We start from the raw sequence: 22,821 nt of genomic DNA, 5'->3' as shown, positions 1-22,821 counted from the left end.
CTCCGCCTGACTCCCCTCGCCCTCCATGCCACTTGCTCCCGCAGACTCGCCAGCAGTGGTGGCACCGGTGCTGGATCCCTCCTCCAGGTCCGTGCAGGTGTCTCCCTCTGAGTCCTCCGATTATGCTGTGGGCAAGGTGAAGATCCAGAAAATAATCAGTCACCTGTATACATCTGACACATGAGTCCAAACAAAATAGGTCACAGTGCATATCAGGCAATGCATCATGAGTAACATCTAGATGACTCCGCACATATGTAAGCCCTGCACTCCCCAGTTGGTAGACCCACCATGCCACTTGGAAACAAGGAAAAATAGGACACAACAGCAAATAACTTGATATCGAAATATACTGAGAAGCTAGTGTCTGGGAACAGTTGAGCACAGCAATACTATGAAGGCATGCCACCTCTTGTGTACTGTGAACGAAACAGTATTGGTGCACTCAAGGCCAAATAACAGACCTCAATGCTGAAGGTGTCCCCACACTCAGAGACCTGTAAGTACTTTGGATACCCAAATGAAATACATTGTGATTCCTTGGGAATCACACCACTTTACACAATCGACATGTTTAGAATGTGTGAATGTGCCACTTTGTGAACAGAACACACATGTGCCTGTATAAAAGAAGTCACACAAGGAGGTGCACACAAAACGACATTTACACAGTCATTGTATGAGCTGCCAGCCTTATTCAAATAAGCCACTGTTAGAAAGAAATGGGGTTTCAGTAAGTACATATACATGGCACCACGGCGGTCTGGATGACTTGACACTCGTAAGTTGGTATCAACAACAACCAAGGACTTACCCAAATGCCACCACACTGTGGGAACATGTATATGTATAATCTGAAAAAAGTCATATTCAAACTGTGCCGTTCTTTAAAATGTGCCAGCGTGTCCCCTGAAAGTGTAAAGGTGGTTTCTTGTGCACTTCCTTGGGAGACATCTGTCATGCAGGCACATTATTGTCCTGCACAACAAAACATCAAAGTCAAGCATTGAAAACATGAAGACATGTTGACAAGTGTAGTGAGTGCCAAGGTACAAGACTTCTTGACTAACAACTTGAATCATGCCACCTGTCACATGGCCATCCGTACCATGATGACACAGTTGGCAACACATCTGACCCACTGCCTGTCATGTGGAGTGGCACACATGTCCAAACACAGGACAATGTATAAGCTAATGGGCCTGCAATTGTGTCGGAGTAAGGCACACCTGCATTGAGGAGACATCCTCATTGCAAGCAAGAATGTCCACACAGATGTCAGCACACAAAGACCAAACTACTTAGCATCTGGACCACACACTGGTGCCAAAAATGGATGAGCAGGAATCATGTATTTAAACTTTTGACACATGCTGCAAAGCACAAACATTAAACCCTGCACAACATGTTGAGTGTCTGTCCAGACAATTATCACACCCAGGTCAGACCTGGCAAGGAGACATAAGGTTTGGACATGTAGGCCTTGCCCGCACAAACAACCCATACCTGAGACAATGTGATTGAGACAGATCAAGAAGTTACACCTCTTAATCTGGGTTTACCAAAATGTGCATCAAGAATTCCAAAATGTACTCAACATCACCTTGTGAGGCTGCCAACACATATTTGTGACAAACAACCATCAACATATAGTTGTACATAGACACACAGGCACTGCCCAGTGTGAGGATGCACCAGCCAAATGGGGTCACCCTGTCCAGTGGACACATGTAGCACACTTTAGATAAATACAAATGAGGCCAGGGAACAATGCCACAGAGGCCAACCTATGCTGAACACACAGAGAATGGGCACAGTGTTGGATGACACATATGATTCCGAGGCAAGGGTGTCTCAGGGGACTGTAGTGGGCACACTGCTCCATGGTCCTGGAATGATCTGACTGTAACATGAGCAACCGTCCCGGCACTATGCATATCTCCCACTCATGCACATCATGTCTGAGGCCACAACATCGGTCATGCATGCTGCAAGTCTGTTCATTTGAAACCTCACACTCCTATGTTGAGACTCAGCATCAGTGCCAACAAATAGGGACCCCCAAATGACTGAACAGGACAGGACACAGGCAAGGTACCAACACATGTCACAAACCACCCCCACACATAATGCAGAAAGCAATGTGCACTTGGATTAATTGGCAGCCTAGATGACCATGTGCAATAGTGATTACACACAGACCAGGGAACACATGTCAAGGAGGGGAAGGGAGGAAGAACAGCACCGGTTGACTTGGGGGAACAGGATATGCACTGCACATATAAACCCTGGCAGTGTACCCAGGCGACTGAGCACTTCCAAAAGCTGGTGACACACAACAAACACACATGTAGCTACCCCCTTCTTGCTGCTGTCCCTCCTGTAACCGCCTATCCATGTCAGGCAAGACCATCGCCAGGACACGCTTCATCTGGTGGGTCAGGCGTCAGCGCCCGCCGTGGGGGCGTGGAGGTGAGTCCTTCAGCAGGACCCGGGCGATCCTCTGGGTCCAGCACCGGATGTCCTGCCACCGTTTTCTTACTTGGGCTAGGCGCCGACTGCGACCCTCCACCGATCTCACGGCCCTGACGGCCTGCTTCCAGATCTCCCCCTTCGCGTAGGCAGTTACCTGTGAGGATGAACAAGTGAGACAAAATCACTACACCTGCTCCATGTCAGAGAGACACACATTTGAACATCTTTGATATGTTGAACAGGGCATAGGATGCTGCCAAGGAATAGCATATTTGTCATATGGACATTGGCCTCTGTGGAAGCCCCAATGCACTACATGGCATATAAAGTACACAGGTGGCATGAGGGGTGTGACACACTCCATGAACATGGCACACACTGTGCATCACAAGCAACACCAGGCTGATGGACAGCACCTCCAAGCAGTTACATGTCCCAGGCCACTGACGCAACCTCAGCAGAGTACACAGACACACACAGGCACAGATCAATCACATGCCATTGGCAACAGCGGATACAAACCTCACTCTGCACATGTGCCACTTGCCTGTGGGGTGTCACAGGTGTGGGGATAGCTCAGCAAGTCAGACACACAGCACGGCTTACTTCTCACATCAGATGGGTAGAGCTGTTGCCTCCTCCATGCAGCTGTGGTGCAACACTTCACATAGACACTCACCCACATGACAAGGAACATTCACACACATCAATGTCCAGGGGGCGTACACATCACTTGGACACTCTCACCATGGCTCCACTCAACTCACACACATCTGTGGGTACAGTCACCTGTCACACCGGGGGGACCACTGAATCACCTCAGGACTATATACAAAATATGCCACAAAGGATTAGCCAGGCTGAATGTGTCATGCACTATGCGGTGAATGTCACAGTAAGCACAATGCAAGTGAGGAGTGCACACATGAACTACATCATGCTCTGCATGGGAGACATAAGCCATTCCCCCCCTGGGACCCACTCTAAACAACATTGCATGTCTGTCACACCTGGACACAATGCCAGAAGTGACAGTCACAAAAAAGGTGCACAGTCAAAGCTAGTGGAGTCAGCACTCACCTGCTCCCCTGGTCTCCCATATAGGCTGGTGTACTGTGGGAGGATGACATCCAGCAATGCCTCATTCTTCTCCTGGGTGAATGGCTGGGCCCTCTCCACAGACCTTGACATGGTGCCAGAGGAAGCACAGACAGCAGCAGTGTTGTCAACAGGAAAGTTGTGCAGGCAAGTGCCCTCTCATGGGTTCTGGCTGACTTATATCTGTCTTGCTGATGGCCATTCATTTGGAGGAGTACATAGTGATTGGTCAGATTCATTCGCATCTTACGTTTACTCCAATCCCTTTCCACATACACCAGTGACAGCATTTGCATTGTTCAAATTTTGAGCATCATGTCAAGTCAACAACCACTTTGCAACATTATATATTGTGGCCAACTGACTTTTCCAGGACACCTGATGGAAAAATTTGAACTGAAAACTCTGTATCCATGACAACCAGCATGCATGTAGTGCCTAATACTTGTCCCTTATGTGTCCCCTATGTAATTTTCTAATCCACACACAGGTACGGTGCGTTTCACACGTACCCCTACGGCACCAGTTGCACAGTGCATTTGACACGTACGTGTACGCACTGGTAGTACATGTACTCGTACGTGTACTACCAGTGCGTACACGTATGTGTAGGCACTGGTAGTACACGTACGTGTACACACTGGTAGTACACGTGGTAAACACCCAAAATATCGATTCCAAAATATTGACTGCCCAGAATATCGAAGTTAAAATATAGAGTGGACAGAATATCGAATTATCAAAATATAGATAGGTCAGAATATCGAAATTGGGGTACAAAATATCGATTTCCAAAATATAGACTTTAAAAATATAGAATACCATAATATCGAATTTTAAAATATAGATTACCATAATATCGAAAAAAAAATTGTGTTATGTATGGTAGTATAGGTGTTAAAATGATTTAATTTATTTCAACAAATGAATGTTATGTAATTTAATTATTGCGTAATTTAATTCCGTAGCGGGTTGTGGGTTTATAGGGGAATAGGGTGGGAAGTAATTTAATTATGGTTAATTAAATGTTAATTATATTTATATGTTTTGATAATTAATTAATTGATAATTAATTATTAATTGGTAATTAATTTATATTAATTGATTAATTGATAATTATGTTAATTGTATTTGTTATTATTAGGAGTGGGTTGTGGGTTTGTAGGGGAATTGGGTGGGAAGTAAATTAATTGTAATAAAGTAAATATTAAATTTTTTTATTTATGTGTATTGATAATTGATCATTAATTTTTAATTGGTAATTAATTATTATTAATTGGTAATACATTTTTATCAATTGATAATTAATCTTTTTAAATGGTAATTAATTGTTATTAATTGGTAATTATTTTTAATTAACTTTTTATCGGTATTGATAATTAATGTAATCCTATTTTAAATTTAAATCATTACTTTCCCTACTTTTGCACTCTCAGGAGTGGGAATAGTATTTTTTACCCTCCGCTATCCAACTCTTTCCCTACTGTTGCACTCACTGGAGTGGGAATAGTAATTTTTACCCTCCTGCTATCCAATGCTTTCCCTACTGTTGCAATCTTTGGAGTGGGAATAGCAATTTTTACCCCTACGCTATCCAACGTTTTCCCTACTGTTGCACTCACTTGAGTGGGAATAGTAATTTTTCCATTTGCGCTATCCAACGCTTTCTCTACTGTTGCACTCTCTGGAGTGGGGATAGTTAATTTTATCCTCCCGCTATCCAACGCTTTCCATACTGTTGCACTCTTTGGAGTGGGAATAGTAATTTGTACCCCTACACTATCCAACGCTTTCCCTACTGTTGCACTCACTGGAGTGGGAATAGTATTGTTTACCCCTACGCTATCCAATGCTTTCCCTACTGTTGCACTCTCTGGAGTGGGAATAGTGATTGTTACCCTCCCGCTATCCAACACTTTCCCTACTGTTGCACTCTCTGGAGTGGGAATAGTAATTTTTACCCCTACGCTATCCAACCCTTTCCCTGCTGTTGCACTCTCTGCAGTGGGAATAGTAATTGTTACCCTCCCGCTATCCAACACTTTCCCTACTGTTGAACTCTCTAGAGTGGGAATAGTAATTGTTACCCTCCCGCTATCCAACGCTTTCCCTACTGTTGCACTCACTGGAGTGGGAATAGTAATTTTTACCCCTGCGCTATCCAACGCTTTCCCTAGTGTTGCACTGTCTGGAGTGGGAATAGTAATTGTTACCCTCCCGCTATCCAACGCTTTCCCTACTGTTGCACTCTCTGGAGTGGGAATAGTCATTTTTACCCCTACGCTATCCAACGCTTTCCCTACTGTTGCACTGTTTGGAGTTGGAATAGTAATTTTTACCCCTACGCTATCCAACGTTTTCCCTACTGTTGCACTCACTGGAGTGGGAATAGTAAATTTTACCACTACGCTATCCAACGCTTTCCCTACTGTTGCACTCACTGGAGTGGGAATAGTAATTTTTACGCTCTCACTATCCAACAAAATCTCGACTTTTTTAAATTACTTATATTATGTTTACATTTTAAGCTTTTTTATATTATATTATGTATGTTTTATTTAATTGTTTTTAATATTTAATTAATTTTATATTATTTTTAATACATTTAAAAAATTCGATATTTTGGCTAACTATATTTTAACAGTCTATATTTTGGAATCGATATTTTAGTACTTACCTGTTTGTAGATAGGGAGTCGATATTCTGTCCTTCTATATTTTGGTGTCGATTTTTTGTGTAGTCGATATTTTGTCCCTCGATATTTAGTCACTGAACCAGTACACGTACATGTAGGCACTGGTAGTACACGTACTGGTAGGCACTGGTAGTACACGTACGTGTAGGCACTGGTAGTACACGTACGTGTAGGCACTGGTAGTACACGTACGTGTACGCACTGGTAGTACATGTACGTTTTTGCACTGGTAGTACACGTACGGGTACATGTACTACCAGTGCCTACACGTATGAGTGGGCACTGGTAGTACACGTACGGGTACGTGTACTACCAGTGCCTATACGTATGTGTGGGCACTGGTAGTACACGTACGTGTAGGCACTGGTAGTACACGTACGGGTACGCGCTGATAGTACACGTACGTGTGTACAGTCCGTACCACGCGTGCTCCTATGGCACCACTACTATAGTAATACGGACCGTACTTGTACGGTCCATACCACGCGTGCACCTATGGCCACACAACTCTAGTGATACGGACCGTAAACACACCCTCAGAGCGTGTGTACGGTGCGTTTCACACGCTTACACTGTTGATAGGATGCGCACACGAAAGGAATGGAGGTCTCAGACTCGCACAAGGATGTACATCAAGTCATTGTCATTGCTGTCCTACATGTGCAGGGCCTAGGTGTGTCAGGCAGTGATATTGCACATGTCTCCTCATGTATTTGCACAATTGATGTGTGATGACCTGTGTACACATGTCATGTGTGATGGGGCACTATGTGGCACACTTCCCAGTCACACTTTGCATATGTGTGCATGTAGTACAAACGTGTCAAGCACAGCATCACTGGTATGGCACTGTCACCACCACCCGCAACTGTCCCCTGATGCCAGGGACAGGGATACTAACAACTGACATTTAACGACCAGCGTGCACCGATGTGACTATGTCATGTGTGTGTCATGTGTTCCCATGAGCTTGCTGTTTGTGTTCCGTCAACTGCATCTGCTGTTGCTGCATCCAACATGTGTCTGTGTCTAGATGGGCATGGCACACATCTACGCACACCATGCCACATGTGGATTTCCACATAACGTGTGTCTGTATGCATCGAACTTGAAATTTTGACATGAGAACATATCTGCGTCGTCTCAATGTCTCTGTTTTCTGTTTTCACGTGTACCCCTTCATCGCAATGTGTGTGATCTGTACATTTGACATTCCATGTGATCTGTGCGTCTAGCTTGCCGTCAGCTGTCTGTATGAGATGACATCCTTCAAATGCTGATATGTGGATGTATGTCACTCTTGTGATGTCTCTGGCTGCTCACTGACACTGGCCCACAGCTCGTTTCAGGGCATGTCATGTAGACTTGACAATCAACGGGTGTAGCTGGCTTTTCGTAGGAGTATCACCTGGCTGGCATACGTGTCCTGGATGTATTGCACAGGCCAGACTCTGTATTTAGCAGATGTGTATTAGCAGTTGAGCATGTGCTCAGTTCATTGACATTGATGTTGTTATGTTCTCGCTCTTCGTTATTCATTCCAATTTTCTGCAGGGCACCACCTGTCCCCAGACCAATGCCAGACTTGGGTGCCATGAGGGAACGTGACTGCATACGCCGTTACAGATTCACCCAACAGTTGATTGAGGACCTGACAAACAGGCTGGCACCACACCTCGAACCACGACACAGGTATCCTACTGCGCTGACCCCCAAGATGAAGGTGATGGCAGCCCTACATTTTTTTGCCACAGGTACATTTCAATTCACCATAGCTGATGTTGGTGGCATGTCCCAGACGATGTTCAGCCGTGTCCTGCATGATGTTTTGGCAGCCATGTTGGAGCACCTGGATGAATTCATCCATTTTCTGACTCCTGAGGACTTGACAGGTGTCAAGGGTGAGTTCTATGCCCTGGGAGGGATGCTCCATGTCATTGGGTCCATTGATGGGACACATGTGGCTTTGGTACCACCACAGGCAGAGGAGATCGCATATCGCAACCGTAAACATTACCACTCTATAAATGCCCTTGTGGTGTGTCTTGCTAACATGCTGATTTCCCATGTCTGTGCACGTTTTCCAGGGTCAGCACACGATGCCTACATCATGAGGCGTAGCAGGGTGCCACAAATGATGCTGTGGCTGCACAACGAATGAGCATGTCTTGTTGGTGGGTATACTCTGTTTGTCCTGTGTTTTGCAGTATCTTTTTATCTTACGGCATCTCCTGACCCACTTTTTTACATGATGTTTCCATTTAGGGGACTCTGGCTATCCCAACATGCCATGGCTGAGAACGCCTCTCCGCAACCCAAGATCAGCTGCAGATCACCGTTACAACAATGCACTCGGGCAGACCAGGCGAGTGATTGAGAGGACGTTTGGCCTCCTGAAGAGCCGATTCCGGTGCCTTCACAAGACAGGCGGGTCCCTCCCATATGCACCGGCAAAGGTCTGCAAAATCTTCCTCGTGTGCTGCATGCTGCACAACATGACAGTGGAGAAGGCAGTGCCACTCATCCTGGAGCAGCATGAGCAGGAACATCCACCCATGGAGGATGAAGGGCTTGGTCACGAGGCAAGTGAGGAGGAGGAGGAGGAGGAGGAGGAGGAGGATATCCGGAGTCAGCTCATACGCAACTTCTTCTCATAATGGTGAGTCACTGGGTCTGAGTGTGCACGCTTGGAGCCTTGTGTGGCATGTGTTGCAATGTGTGTGTCCAGCTGACTGTATGCTAAGTGACTTAGATGTGTGTTCTGATGTGTCACTCGAGTGATGATGTCATTCCACTCATTTCAGCTGTGACCCTAATTTTTCTAATCGCATGGTGACAACATCATTCCTTTAGAGTAAATGACCATGTATGTGGATAACAATCTTTTATCTGACTTCTTGTGTGTCTTTCATCCACAGGTTCTTGCGCATGTTGTCTGGTCGTGTCATCGTTGGCCTCCTGCTATTCCTCATGAGTATTGCAACTTGTGCTGAATCAGCGTTCCATGCACGGACATGGGGAAAAGTCATTTTGGGTGAGGATTGTAGCAAGGCATTTTGGGGGTGTTACGTGTTTGGAATGTATGGGGACTGCTCCTGTGCATGTTGGGTTACCATGCATACATGTCGACTCACCATGGGGCACATGACATGTAGCATGACTCCCATGAATTGATAGTCAACCTTCGTGGCAGTCATCTCTAATGGTTTGTGGATTCTGATGAAGGCATCAATGTGTGTATAACTTCCCTCAGAAACATACGGGATGCTATGGGTGGACATGGTGTGGGACATCCCCATAACAGGCTCAATGGGGAATTGCAGCCTCTCCATGTGCAGCAGGGGGTGTTTGGTCATCCCCTTAACTTGTGTGCCAGGTCAGTAGGATTTACTACATCTGTGTTGTGAAGGGGTGTCCAGTGTAGGTCCCACATGTTCAGCCAAATGACCTGTGTGTCTGTTCATATTGATGCATTTCCCTTAGTGTGAGCCTGAGTAATAAAGGGGTTCCTCACCCTCCAAGGTGCCTCATCTCTGTCAATGCAGGTCTCTTGCCACTTTGCATGCGGCATCTCTGGCATAGTTGTCAAAGATTGTGCATATGAGTCTATGTATAGTTTGGCTACATGAATGCAGTTCTTCATGGGTTAGAATCTCGATTGTGCATGAAGTCCATGGTTGTGTATGTATTTGGGCATGTTGGTCCCCACGACGGGCCGTCAACACCTGCTGAGGGTGTGTCTCCTGTGCGCTGCTCGGCCTTCTGTTTCCTGATCCTATGTCAGTCATCTTTTGTGATTGTGCATCCATTTTCTCTGGGTGTGCCATGGGTAACCGGACACTCATTCCTTTACATACGCCTGTTGCAGTTGTCCTTTATAACATCCTTGTCTTTGTGTGCTACTTTTAGCATAGTTTCCAGGACATGCCGCCTGCTGCTGCGGCCCCTGCAGCAAGGGTCCACAAAGTAGCGGGATTCGGCAACACACACGCCACAAAGATGCTCCTCCCTGCCTCCCTCCACCCATTAATTTGGCTGTCATCATCTTGTCTGTGCCACTGTTGCGGCCACGCGGTGCCAAAGGCAGGACCGTCAGCACATGCAACGTGCACATTGCACGAACCTCATGTCCTTGCATGACCCACATCACACAACAGTCTGATGTTGTAGCCACCCTCCAAGCAATGTCTATCCGAAACTCAACCGCCTGCTCTCAGGTATACCCTAAGCGCACACACGACCCCTTTCCATGCTGAGTGTGCAACTCCAACTGCATACACAGCGCTTCCAGGCCCTGTCACACCAACCAGATTATGTCCCTCCTGCTCCACACCGGCTCCGTCTACCAGCAAGGCCATGGAAGTGGGACTCAAGCCTTCAGCATGTGGTATAGTGGTGTCATCTGGCACATGGCCCAGGGATCATCTCTCGGCGTGTCAATCTTCAATGTATCCAGGACCCCCCTCTCCACCATCACATGCGCACACAACCTCATCATCATGTCGTATGCCATTGACACCCAGGTGCTCCTCACCCTCACCAAAGACGCAGCCATTGCCAGTTCCAACATTCAAGAAGGCATGAGGTCCGTGGATGAATGGCTGAACATCAGCCACCTGAGGCTGGACTTGTACAGGACTGAGGTAAGCATCTGAGGATTGTCCCCTTACAGCTGGCTCAACTCCTTGTGTCCCACCCGCAGAGGCCCTACACAAGCACCCAGTGGCCACGCACACAAGATGGTGTGCATCATGGATTTGTCACTCACATTTGCCATGCAAATCACCATCATCTGTACCTCATGCTGCAACACCCTCTGCATGATGCACATGATCCTCAGATAGATCCACTCCAAGGAAAGACAGACCATCCCCCAGGTCCACGACACCAGCCGGGTCAACTACTGCCCCGCCCTCTACGGAGCAAGTACATCCAAACTCACAGGAGACTTGTCCACATCCAGGGTGCATCTGCACAACTCAGCTTCAACATCCCGCACCCCATCAACATCACCGTCCACATGAGATAGCTGCAAGGGATCACTGTGTGCTGCAGGATGACCTTCACACTCCTCACACACACTCAGGAGGCAGTCAACAACCCCAGACCCCAAAATTAACCTTGTACGTCTGTCATCCAAGACCCCGTTGGCCCAACTCTATGCATCCGAACTTGGCCTGGCCACCATTCTTCACATCCACAACACTCCAGCATGAAGGAGATGGTTCTCACGCCTGGACAAACATACCTGGGACTCCCTCCCCGGGAACCTCCACATGAGCCATGACCTCTAGGCCTTCATCATCCTCTTCCTGATTGGTGTGTCCACACAGTATTTCAAGCCCCCCCTCAGCAGTTTGAGGCCATCACGGGTGAGTATTGGGCTCCCAGGCTGTATCGGATGATACATTGTTACCCATGTGTGTCATGTACCTGACTCAGATCCCAGGGTATGGATGGCTGGAGTTAGTTCAACACTCAGGCATAGTTTGACATTTACCCACATGTATGTTGTGCACTAATGCAAAATGACTGCAACATCTCATGACAAATAAATAGTTTTATTCTCGGTGGGGTGCGTGTTTTGGTAGCAAAAATAAGGTGCTCTACCGGGTGCATAGAATCCAAAGTTCACAGGGGGAGATGGGAGTCATCAGAGTCCAGACCACAGTGTTGGTCATCATTGATCAGACTGTGACCAGCAAGTCCATGTGGCAGAGAATGTCAGTGAATGATGTGCTGCTGTTGCGCATGAAGGCCAGGTGCCAGGCCAGGTGACCTGGGAGATGTGGATGGTCCGCTGCCTCTCACGGTCTTTTCCGTGGACGACCCACCTTCCTCCGGGGACCCTCAGGTGCAGGCTTTGACGATTCTTGGGACGCTCCGTCTTTGGGAACCCTGAGGGATGGCAGTGTCGGTGTTGGCTGCCTCCTCCTGGGTGCCTGGCGAACCTTGTCCCTCCAGGTCAGACTGGCTCAGTTGTTCAGTGTGGGCAGGACTCCTGGGTGTCTCCTGGGATGTGGCAGGAATAGGGTGGTGGTTGGCATAGATGTACCTGAAGCAGGTGCTGCAGGGGCTTGGACACCAGAGGGGCCAGGTGGGTTGGGGTCATCCGTGAAGTGTTGTGAGGTGTCGCTGCCGGTGGGATCCGGTTCCTCCCGAGCCTGGGACTGTGGTACTTCCCCCCCATTGTTGGGGGGAGATCCATGACGTTGCCCTGTGTGAGAGAGAGACAATGTTAATGCTGTTTAATGCGACATCCATGTTTCATACATATTCTAGTTGCCAAAGTTCCTCCAGGCAGTTCTATGTGCCTAGCATTCACATCAATGTTCACTTGTGGATGGGTATGTTGCAGGGGACTGATTGAAATGTTCTCCAGGGTGTTTGACATGTCGAATTTGGGCTTGGATGCTTCTTTGGCTGTGGCTTGATCTTGTTGTGTCACATGTCCATTGTGAGAGTGGGTAACTCCATTGGCTGCCCCGGGGTGTGTGCTTGTGTAAGGGGTGAGTGATCATCCCTCAGCCCGACGCTGTTCCACATGACCCCCCTCACACAAGTGGCCTGCCACCACAACCTCAAAAAGATCTCCTATGCCGACGACACCCAGCTCATCCTCTCCCTCACCAAGGACCCTCACGCATGCAACCTAGGATTGATCCTCGCATCCTCCCTCTCCATGTCCAAGCAGGTCAACGCCGTCTCCTCCTCCTGCTACGACACCCTACGCACGCTCCGCCGGATCTACTGGTGGATCCCGACCAAAACAAGTAGCACAGTGACACAGGCCCTCGTCAGCAGCTGACTGGACTACAGTAATGCACTCTACGCAGAACTCCCATCCACACACCAACGGCGGCTACAACGCTTCCGAAATGCCTCCGCACGACTGATCGTCAAGGCCCCCCACCACAGCCACATCACCCCCCTCCTGAGTGACCTGCACTGGCTCCACCTCGTCAAGAGGAGCACCTTCAAGCTCCTCACCCACGCACACAAAGCACTCCACAACGCCGGACAAGCCTACCTGAACATCAGACTCAGCTTCTACACCCCCACCCGCCAGCTCCGCTCCGGCAGCCTCGCCCTCGCAGCTATCCCCCACATCCAACGTACGAGCGCCTGCGGGAGATCCTTCTCCTACCTCACCGCCAAGACCTGGAACACCCTCCCAACCCACCTACGACTGACCCAAGACCTACTTGCCTTCAGATGACTCGTCAAGACCTGGCTCTTAGAGCAGTAGTGGACTCCCCCCCTCAGCGCCTTGAGACCCTCACAGGTAAGTAGCGCGCCTTACAAGTACCCTGATCGATTGTTGATTGATTGACGGTGCCTGCTGGTGGATGTTGTGTGATTTGGCAGTGGGTCTCCCAGGTGATGTATCTGTCCCCCCATGGAGCATGCTGCCATGTCAGTGAGTGTGAGTTCCTGTCCTAGATATCTGAGCTGGTTGTGTTTGTGTTAGATTTTGCAGCTGTCATAGGAGGGCCTTGTGCGGCTTACAGCAGGGCCAAGTGTCAGCTACCTTGTCAGTACTTTGCCAGTCCCTGTGCATTGCGCATGGTGCATGGGTATGTACCTGAGCCATATGGGCTGAGGGCAATGGTGTCTGTTTCTGAGTTGTACAATATGTTTAGTGATCCCCAACCTCCCAGCATCCCGGACATCCAGTCTTGGGTTTGTGGTTTGTGTAGGCTGGGACATGGCATGGCCTTGCTTTGTGAATGGGGCATACACATGTTAGTGGCATGAGCGTTGTTTTTGAGTGTGGTTGTGTCCGGTGAGGGCTTGGGGGTAGGTGAGTGCATTTGTTGTAGTTGGGGTGTGGATGCCATTACCCCCATGTTACGTAAGTTGTTTGTGTACTCACCAGGTTCTGCAACTCCTTCGACTCCGTGTACACCCACAGGCGGAAGCAGGGCCATCACCTTCTCCTCCCAGGGATGGTAATGTACCGGTCTGCGGGGAAGCCCACCTCCTGTGATGTTACTCTGGGCGTAGTCCTCGTTCATTTTGCGCTTGACTGCCCTCCGCAGATCGTACCACCTGGCTTGGCATTCATTCCTGGTCCGTCTGATGGGCGCAACAGCATTTACCCGATCGACGATGCTCTGCCACAGGCGTGATTTTTCGGCTATGCTGGTCTGTCTGACCAATGTTCCAAAGAGCTGTGGCTCGACTCTGATGACTTCGTTGACAAGGATGTCCAGCTCCTCCGTTGTAAACTTTGGATTCTTGTCTGTGGGCATGGTGTGGGGTGTGGGTGTGTATGGTTGTGGGTGTGTGGGTGTGAATGTGTAGGTGTGTGTGCGAATGTGTAGAGGGAGTATGTGTGAAGGAGGTTGTGTGAAGGTGTGTAAGTTAAGGTGTATGGGTGCAGTTGTTTGTGTGTGGTGTCTGTCAGCAGTGGGTCTGTTGCAAAGGCTCATGGTTTGTGAGTGTGGGCCCTTTTTATTGGTCCATTTGTGGGTGTGGCTGGGTTTGAAATTTTGGTGGGTGTGTTATAAGAGGTGGTTGTGAGTTTGGGCCTCTGTCTGCCTGTTTGGATGTGCCAGGTCAGTCTTTTAGATGTGTTTTGTACTGTAGACGTTTTTTGTGGTGTTGTGCGAGTCGAATTGACCCTCCTTGTGCTGTTTTACAGTGTCCTTTTAGCGTATGTAAGGTGCGTACATACGCGATGTTGTTGTACAGTGCTCACATATGCAATGTTGTTGTACGGTTCGTACATACGCGATGCTGGGGTACGGTGGTGGGGTACGATGCATCCAAGTACAGGGCTGGGGTACGGTGTTGGGGTACGGTGCGTACAAGTAGGGCGCTGGGGTAGGGCGCTGGGGTACGGTGCGTCCAAGTATGGGGCTGGGGTACGGTGGTGGGGTACGGTGCGTACAAGTAAGGGGCTGGGGTACGGCGCTGGGGTACGGAGCTGGGGTAGGGCGCTGGGGTACGGGGCATCCTAGTACGGGGCTGGGGTACGGTGGTGGGGTACGGTGCGTACAAGTAGGGACATGGGGTACGGCGCTGGGGTATGGTGCGTCCAAGTACGGGGCTGGGGTACGGTGCATACAAGTAAGGGGCTGGGGGACGGTGGTGGGGTACGGTGCGTACAAGTAAGGGGCTGGGGTAGGGTGGTGGGGTACGGTGCGTACATGTACGGGGCTGGGGTACAGTGGTGGGGTACGGTGCGTACACGTACGGGGCTGGGGTAGAGTGTGGACATGGGGGGTACGGTGCAGACATATGGTGGGGAGGGGGGGCTGTACGACTCGTATCCCGGGCACAAGTTTACCCGGATACGAGTGGTACGGCGCTCGATCCGTTTGGGGCCTTTTCCATGCGCTTGTGTTTTCGGACGGCCGGTACGGCTCGTACTTGCGTGCTCGGACTTCAGTTTTACGATTTGTATGTAAAACTGTCCGGGGACGTCTCGTAGACTTTTCCTGAAGTCATTCGTATGGATTTTTCACGTACGAATCGTACTTCGCCGTTTGTACGGGACTTGTACGATTCGTACGTAGAACAATACGGATACGAGTCGTACGGTAATTTTTTTTAACGGATCGGAATCGGCACCATAATGTAAAAATAAATTAAACATATACATATAAAATATTATATATATATATACTTACTTCATATTCATACATCATTATTTTAATAACTTATAAATTGTTAAAAAACTTTTAGAAATTATAAAGACATATATACACATACAACAATATTATAAATAAAAATATAAAAAATATATATAACAAATTAAAAAATTACAATATTTGTAATCTTTTGTATATAAATTATACACTGCATTAACAAAAACAGTGGAGAAAATATTGGATAGCGGAGGGAATAAGATTACTATTCCCACTCCAGAGAGTGCAACAGTAGGGAATGTGTTGGATAGCGTAGGGGTAAAAATTACTATTCCCACTCCAGACAGTGCAACAGTAGGGAAAGTGTTGGATAGCGAAGGGGTAAAAATTACTATTCCCACTCCAGTGAGTACAACAGTGGGGAAAGTGTTGGGCAACGTAGGGGTTAAAATTCCTATTCCCACTCCAGAGAGTGCAACAATAGGGAAAGTGGTGGATAGCATAGGGGTTAAAATTACTATTCCCACTCCAGTTAGTGCAACAGTAGGGAAAGTGTTGGATAGCGTAGGGGTAAAAAGTACTATTCCCACTCCTAAGAGTGCAACAGTAGGTAAAGTGTTGGATAGACAAGGGGTTAAAATTACTCTTCCCACTCCAGAGAGTGCAACAGTAGGGAAAGTGTTGGATAGCGTAGGCGTTAAAATTACTATTCCAACTCCTGAGAGTACAACAGTAGGGAAAGTGTTGGATAGCGTAGGGGTAAAAAGTACTATTCCCAATCCAAAGAGTGCAACAGGAGGGAAAGTGTTGGATAGAGAAGGGGTTAAAATTACTATTCCAACTCCTGAGAGTACAACAGTACGGAAAGTGTTGGATAGCGTAGGGGTAAAAAAGTACTATTCCCACTCCAAAGAGTGCAACAGGAGGGAAAGTGTTGGATAGCGAAGGGGTTAAAATTACTCTTCCCACTCCAGAGAGTGCAACTATAGGGAAAGTGTTGGATATCAGAGGGTTCAAATTAACATGCTTATCAAATAAATATTTTTTTAATTAAATAACCAATTAATAACTAATTAACAATAAATTAATTAGGAATACCAATAAATTAAAATTAATATGTACTTTAATACAATTAAATTACTTCCCACCCTATTCCCCTATTAACCCTCAACCCACTCCTAAACTAAATTAAGACAATTAATATATTAAACAATTAATCAATTGATAAAAAATAATTACCAATTATTAATTAATTAACAATAATTCATTATCAATACCAATAAATAAAAATTAATGATTACTTCATTATAATTAATTTACTTCCCACCCTATTCCCCTATAAACCCACAACCCGCTCCCCCCAAAAATTAACACAATTAATATGATTATCAATTAATCAATTAATACAAATTAATTGCCAATTAATAATTAATTAGCAATAAATTATTTATCAATACTAAAAAATAAAAATTAATAATTACTTTATTATGATTAAATTACTTCCCACCCTATTCCCCTATAAACCCACAACCCGCTACGGAACTAAAATGCTAAATTTAATTAAAAATTATTAATAATTTCCAAAAATTATAATTTAATTTACTATAATTAAATTACTTCCCACCCTATTCCCCTATAAACCCACAACCCGCTACGGTACTAAAACGCAAAATTTCCTTTAAAAAAAATTACTAACTTCTAAAAATGTAATACATATCTTTTTAAAAAAAATACAAAACATGTGAAACATATACATATAAAATACATACTAAAATACATACAACTAACATAACCATCGATATTTTTAACAACGATATTTTTGCGAATGATATTACTGACATCGATATTAACAAAAACGATATTTCTTACCTTCAGTTCGACATTCAGGTCACCGATATTCTGTCCCTTCGATATTCACAACTCGATATTTCTGTACTTCGAAATTAAAAAGTCGATATTATGTCAGTACACCGTAACTTCACCGACTCTCCACGGGGGGACCCAAGCAGGGTCCGCGTTCCTAAATATACAATTTTATTTTTCCTTGAATAACTCTGCAACTACTGGATTGATTCACACCAAATGACACAAAGGTCTCTTTCTGGACCAAAAATGGTGTCATTCTGTCCAGCAGTTCAGGCTGTAGTTGTGTTCAAAATCCCTATGGGAAATTGCATTGGGAATGCACATCTTCTTCTAGGACCCCACTTGACGGATCACTCTGAAACTTTCCAAGTGGCACTAAACAAATCGTTCCACTTTTTTGTTAACATTTCAGGAAGATTCGTCAAATGGCACCAAAGTTTTAGGCAAACTAAAAAAAGTCCCTATGGAAAGTAGGTCCTAACTATCACTACCTATTGGCAGCTGCCAGCAGGTAAATATATATATATATATATATATATATATATATATTACCTACTGGCGGTCGCCAGTAGGTAGTTATAGTTAGGACCCTCTTTCCATAGGAAAACCGTAACATTCTATTTGGAATAACTTTGGCGCCGGTCGACGAATCCTCGCGAACTTTTCAAAACTAATGGGGCGCTACGCTCCGCTCCTACCCTGAAAGTCTCGGGGGGATTCGTCAAGCGGGGGCTGAGATAAAAGGGGGGTCCCAAAACGCGTTTTCCCATGCATTTTTCCATAGGACCTTTAGTCCGAGCTACAGCCCGAACGGCTGAACTGAATTACTTGAAATTTGGCAGAGAGGTAGTCCTCAGGTCAAGGAAGTGCCTTTTGTAGGTTTGGTGTAAATCTGTTCAGTAGATTCTGAGAAAATAGCCTTTAAATCAATATATATATCTGAGCCAGCGTACGGTGCGCTTACGGTGCGCTTACCGTACGCGTACGGTGGCGTGCGCGAGCGCGATTCTGATTGGCCCTTAGATCTTAGTAAACATTCGAATCGGTCGAAACCAGGAAGCGGCGGCCGCCATTTTCTCTCTCGCACTCTGACAGGGGGTTGAAAAACAAAGTGCAAATCATGTAAAGGGGCTGTTTACACAGCTCCCAAGCACCTAGCCATGTCGAGGGAGTCCCCAACGATCCCCCAAGTGAAAAAAGGCAATTTTAATTTTTTCGAAAATTTCACCGATTACGCTTACCGTACGCGTACGGTAAGAAATAATTAAAAAAAATATATATATATCCACATTATCCCCACCCCGTGTGCAAAAGGTGCCCGAAGGGCACCTTTTGTGCATGGCTCATCAGCGATAAACAAAACATATATTTTACCTGTCACAACGATGCTCATCATATGACCTCCATGTGCGCACGGTGCGCGAAGCGCATCGTGCGTCCATGGCCCATCTAGCGTAACGTGGGCACGCGGTGCACGAAGCGCACCGCGTGCTCACTGTGCGCGCACGGTGAGCGAAGCGCATTGTGCGCGCACGGAACGAACTGCGTTAAGTGGGCGCGCACGCCACAAATGGCGTAAAGTAACTTAGCATTTAAAAAACTGTACAAATTCACTGAAAAAACCATAGGTTTCACACACGTTATAGTTAGGAATAAGCATTTAAAAAACCTTGCAAATTCACTGAAAAAACCATAGGTTTCACACATGTTATAGTTAGCTGTACATTTCACTCGTAAAAAAACAATGAAATTCCCCTGTTATAGTTAGTGCAGGCAACTATAACTCACGCGACCGCAATCCTCTGCTGATGCTAATACTGTATTTAGACACTTATTTGCCCATGTCTTCTTCCATTAAATTTTAGCTATACATATATTACAAATATTTTTTTTTCATAAAGACACATATGTCATCAGCAGAGGATTGCGGTCGCGTGAGTTATAGTTGCCTGCACTAACTATAACGGGGGAATTTCGTTGGCTTTTTACGAGTGAAATGTACAGCTAACTATAACATGTGTGAAACCTATGGTTTTTTCAGTGAATATATATATATATATATATATATATATATATTATATATATATATATATATATATATATATATATATATATATCGCAAACAACACTCCTTCCACTTCTACCAAAGCCTCGGCAGCGAAGAAAGAGAAAAGAACCACTTCTTTTTTCCAGGCAAGATGTTTATTTAAAACCTAGCAGCAGTCAACAGATGACGCGTTTCGGGCTTAGGCGCCCTTGTTCACATATATATATATATATTACCTACTGGCGGTCGCCCGTAGGTAGTTATAGTTAGGACCCTGTTTCCATAGGAAAACCGCAACATTCTATTTTGAATAACTTTGGCGCCGGTCGACGAATCCTCGCGAAATTTTCAAAACTAATGGGGCGCTACGCTCCGCTCCTACCCTGAAAGTCTCGGGGGGATTCGTCAAGCGGGGGCTGAGAAAAAAGGGGGGTCCCAAAACGCGTTTTCCCCATGCATTTTTCCATAGGACCTTTAGACACAGCTACAGCCCGAACGGCTGAACAGAGTTACTTGAAATTTGGCAGAGAGGTAGTCTACAGGTCAAGGAAGTGCCTTTTGTAGGTCTGGTGTAAATCTGTTCAGTAGTTCCTGAGAAAATAGCATTTAAATCAATATATATATCTGTGGCAGCTTACGGTGCGCTTATCGTGCGCTTACGGTAAGCTTACCGTACGCGTACGGTGCCGTGCGCGAGCGCGATTCTGATTGGCTGTTAGATCTTAGTAAACATTCGAATCAGTCGAAACCAGGACGTGTCGGCCGCCATTTTCTCTCTCGCACTCTGAGGGGGGGAGGAAAAACAAAGTCGGATAACATGAAAAGGGGCAGGCTAGACAGCTCCTAACCACCTAGTCATGGTTAGGGTGTCCCAAAAGAACCCCCAAGACCAAAAAATTAAAAAAAAAAAATTCCAAAAAACGCCGATTGCGCTTACGGTACGCATACGGTAAAAAATTAATATAAAAAAAAAACAATTTCCACGTTTTCCCTACCTCGTGTGCGAAAAGTGCCCGCAGGGCACCTCTTGTGAGTGGCATATTACTTTAATGAACAATTAATAGACAACCTTTCACAACGAAGCGCATAATATGTCCCCCGTGTGCGGACGGTGCGTGAAGCGCATCGTGCGTACATGGCCCATCCAGCAACTATAACTCACGCGACCGCAATCCTCTGCTGATGCTAATACTGTATTTAGACACTTATTTGCCCATGTCTTCTTCCATTAAATTTTAGCTATACATATATTACAAATATTTTTTTTTCATAAAGACACATATGTCATCAGCAGAGGATTGCGGTCGCGTGAGTTATAGTTGCCTGCACTAACTATAACGGGGGAATTTCAATGGTTTTTTACGAGTGAAATGTCCAGCTAAGTATAACATGTGTGAAACCTATGGTTTTTTCAGTGAATATATATATATATGTATACACACACGCACACACACACACATACATATATGTGTAAATATATATATTTTTTTCCCCACACTCACTCAATTTACGGCGCAATTAAAAAGCCCACACTCCAAAGGGAATTTCAAAGATTTTTTTACGTCTGACCCGTTTCGACTTGCCCGGTCTTTGTCAAAGCCACATAGCAGTGAAAATGCCCTAATTCCTTAAAAAAGAAGGAAACTACACAACAAGTGAACAGAATAATCAGACTTGTGGAACCATGAGCAAATACATTCTCCACGAAAAACAAGAGGAAAGATTGAGTATGTCATAAGCAATAGTAATTTGCAAACATAAGTTTGCCCCCAAATTCTAAACACATGCCAAGAATGTCAAACAATAATACCTGAGTTCAGCGGTACTAACGATTTCCACCTGGTTTAGATGGAGGAGTTGAGAGACTGGTTTTAAGGAGTGGTCTCTCGCTCAAAGGCAAAGCTATCAGCCGTTGAGACCGGCACTGAAGACGGCCATTCCGGCCAGAAACGCGTCTGCCATAGCGTTTCACGGACTGCAAGCAAGCGCTGTCAAGCTCATTAAAATTGCTTTTGTCTATATCCGGAGCTGTGTCCTGCTTGCTTTTATTCAAAGTGAGCATTGGTGGTGGAGATATAGCCGGGTCGCTGATCCCGGCACAGGACACGCCCTCCCGGTCAGGTGCACCGCGTCTTCAGCAAAACTTTTGGTGCAGCACGAGGAGTGCAAACGCGGTGCCCCCCGAGCGAAAACTACTGCCACCAAGGCTGTGATGTGCGCAAGGGGAGAGAGGAGGTAGCGAGAGGCTGCCTGACAAGGAAGAAAGACATCAGCGTGAGCAATATTAACCTATCCAGGAAGGCTGTGGCAATGTGCATTCCAGCGCCATGAATTTTGGGGCATCACTTGTTGTTTTGGGAGCCTACACCACTGTATTAGGCACCTCGCTGGACTGCAAGTACCATCATGCAGCTTACCTGAGTTCAGCGGTACTAACGATTTCCACCTGGTTTAGAGGGAGGAGTTGAGAGACTGGTTTTAAGGAGTGGTCTCTCGCTCAAAGGCAAAGCTATCAGCCGTTGAGACCGGCACTGAAGACGGCCATTCCAGCCAGAAACGCGTCTGCCATAGCGTTTCACGGACTGCAAGCAAGCGCTGTCAAGCTCATTAAAATTGCTTTTGTCTATATCCGGAGCTGTGTCCTGCTTGCTTTTATTCAAAGTGATCATTGGTGGTGGAGATATAGCCGGGTCGCTGATCCTGGCACAGGACACGCCCTCCCGGTCAGGTGCACCGCGTCTTCAGCAAAACTTTTGGTGCAGCACGAGGAGTGCAAACGCGGTGCCCCCCCCCGAGCGAAAACTACTGCCACCAAGGCTGTGATGTGCGCAAGGGGAGAGAGGAGGTAGCGAGAGGCTGCCTGACAAGGAAGAAAGACATCAGCGTGAGCAATATTAACCTATCCAGGAAGGCTGTGGCAATGTGCATTCCAGCGCCATGAATTTTGGGGCATCACTTGTTGTTTTGGGAGCCTACACCACTGTATTAGGCACCTCGCTGGACTGCAAGTACCATCATGCAGCTTACCTGAGTTCAGCGGTACT

Source organism: Triturus cristatus, chromosome 3_2 (genome assembly GCF_964204655.1).
Source record: "Triturus cristatus chromosome 3_2, aTriCri1.1, whole genome shotgun sequence".
In the NCBI taxonomy this organism is placed as follows: domain Eukaryota; kingdom Metazoa; phylum Chordata; class Amphibia; order Caudata; family Salamandridae; genus Triturus; species Triturus cristatus.
Note: the sequence above shows the minus strand (reverse complement) of the source record.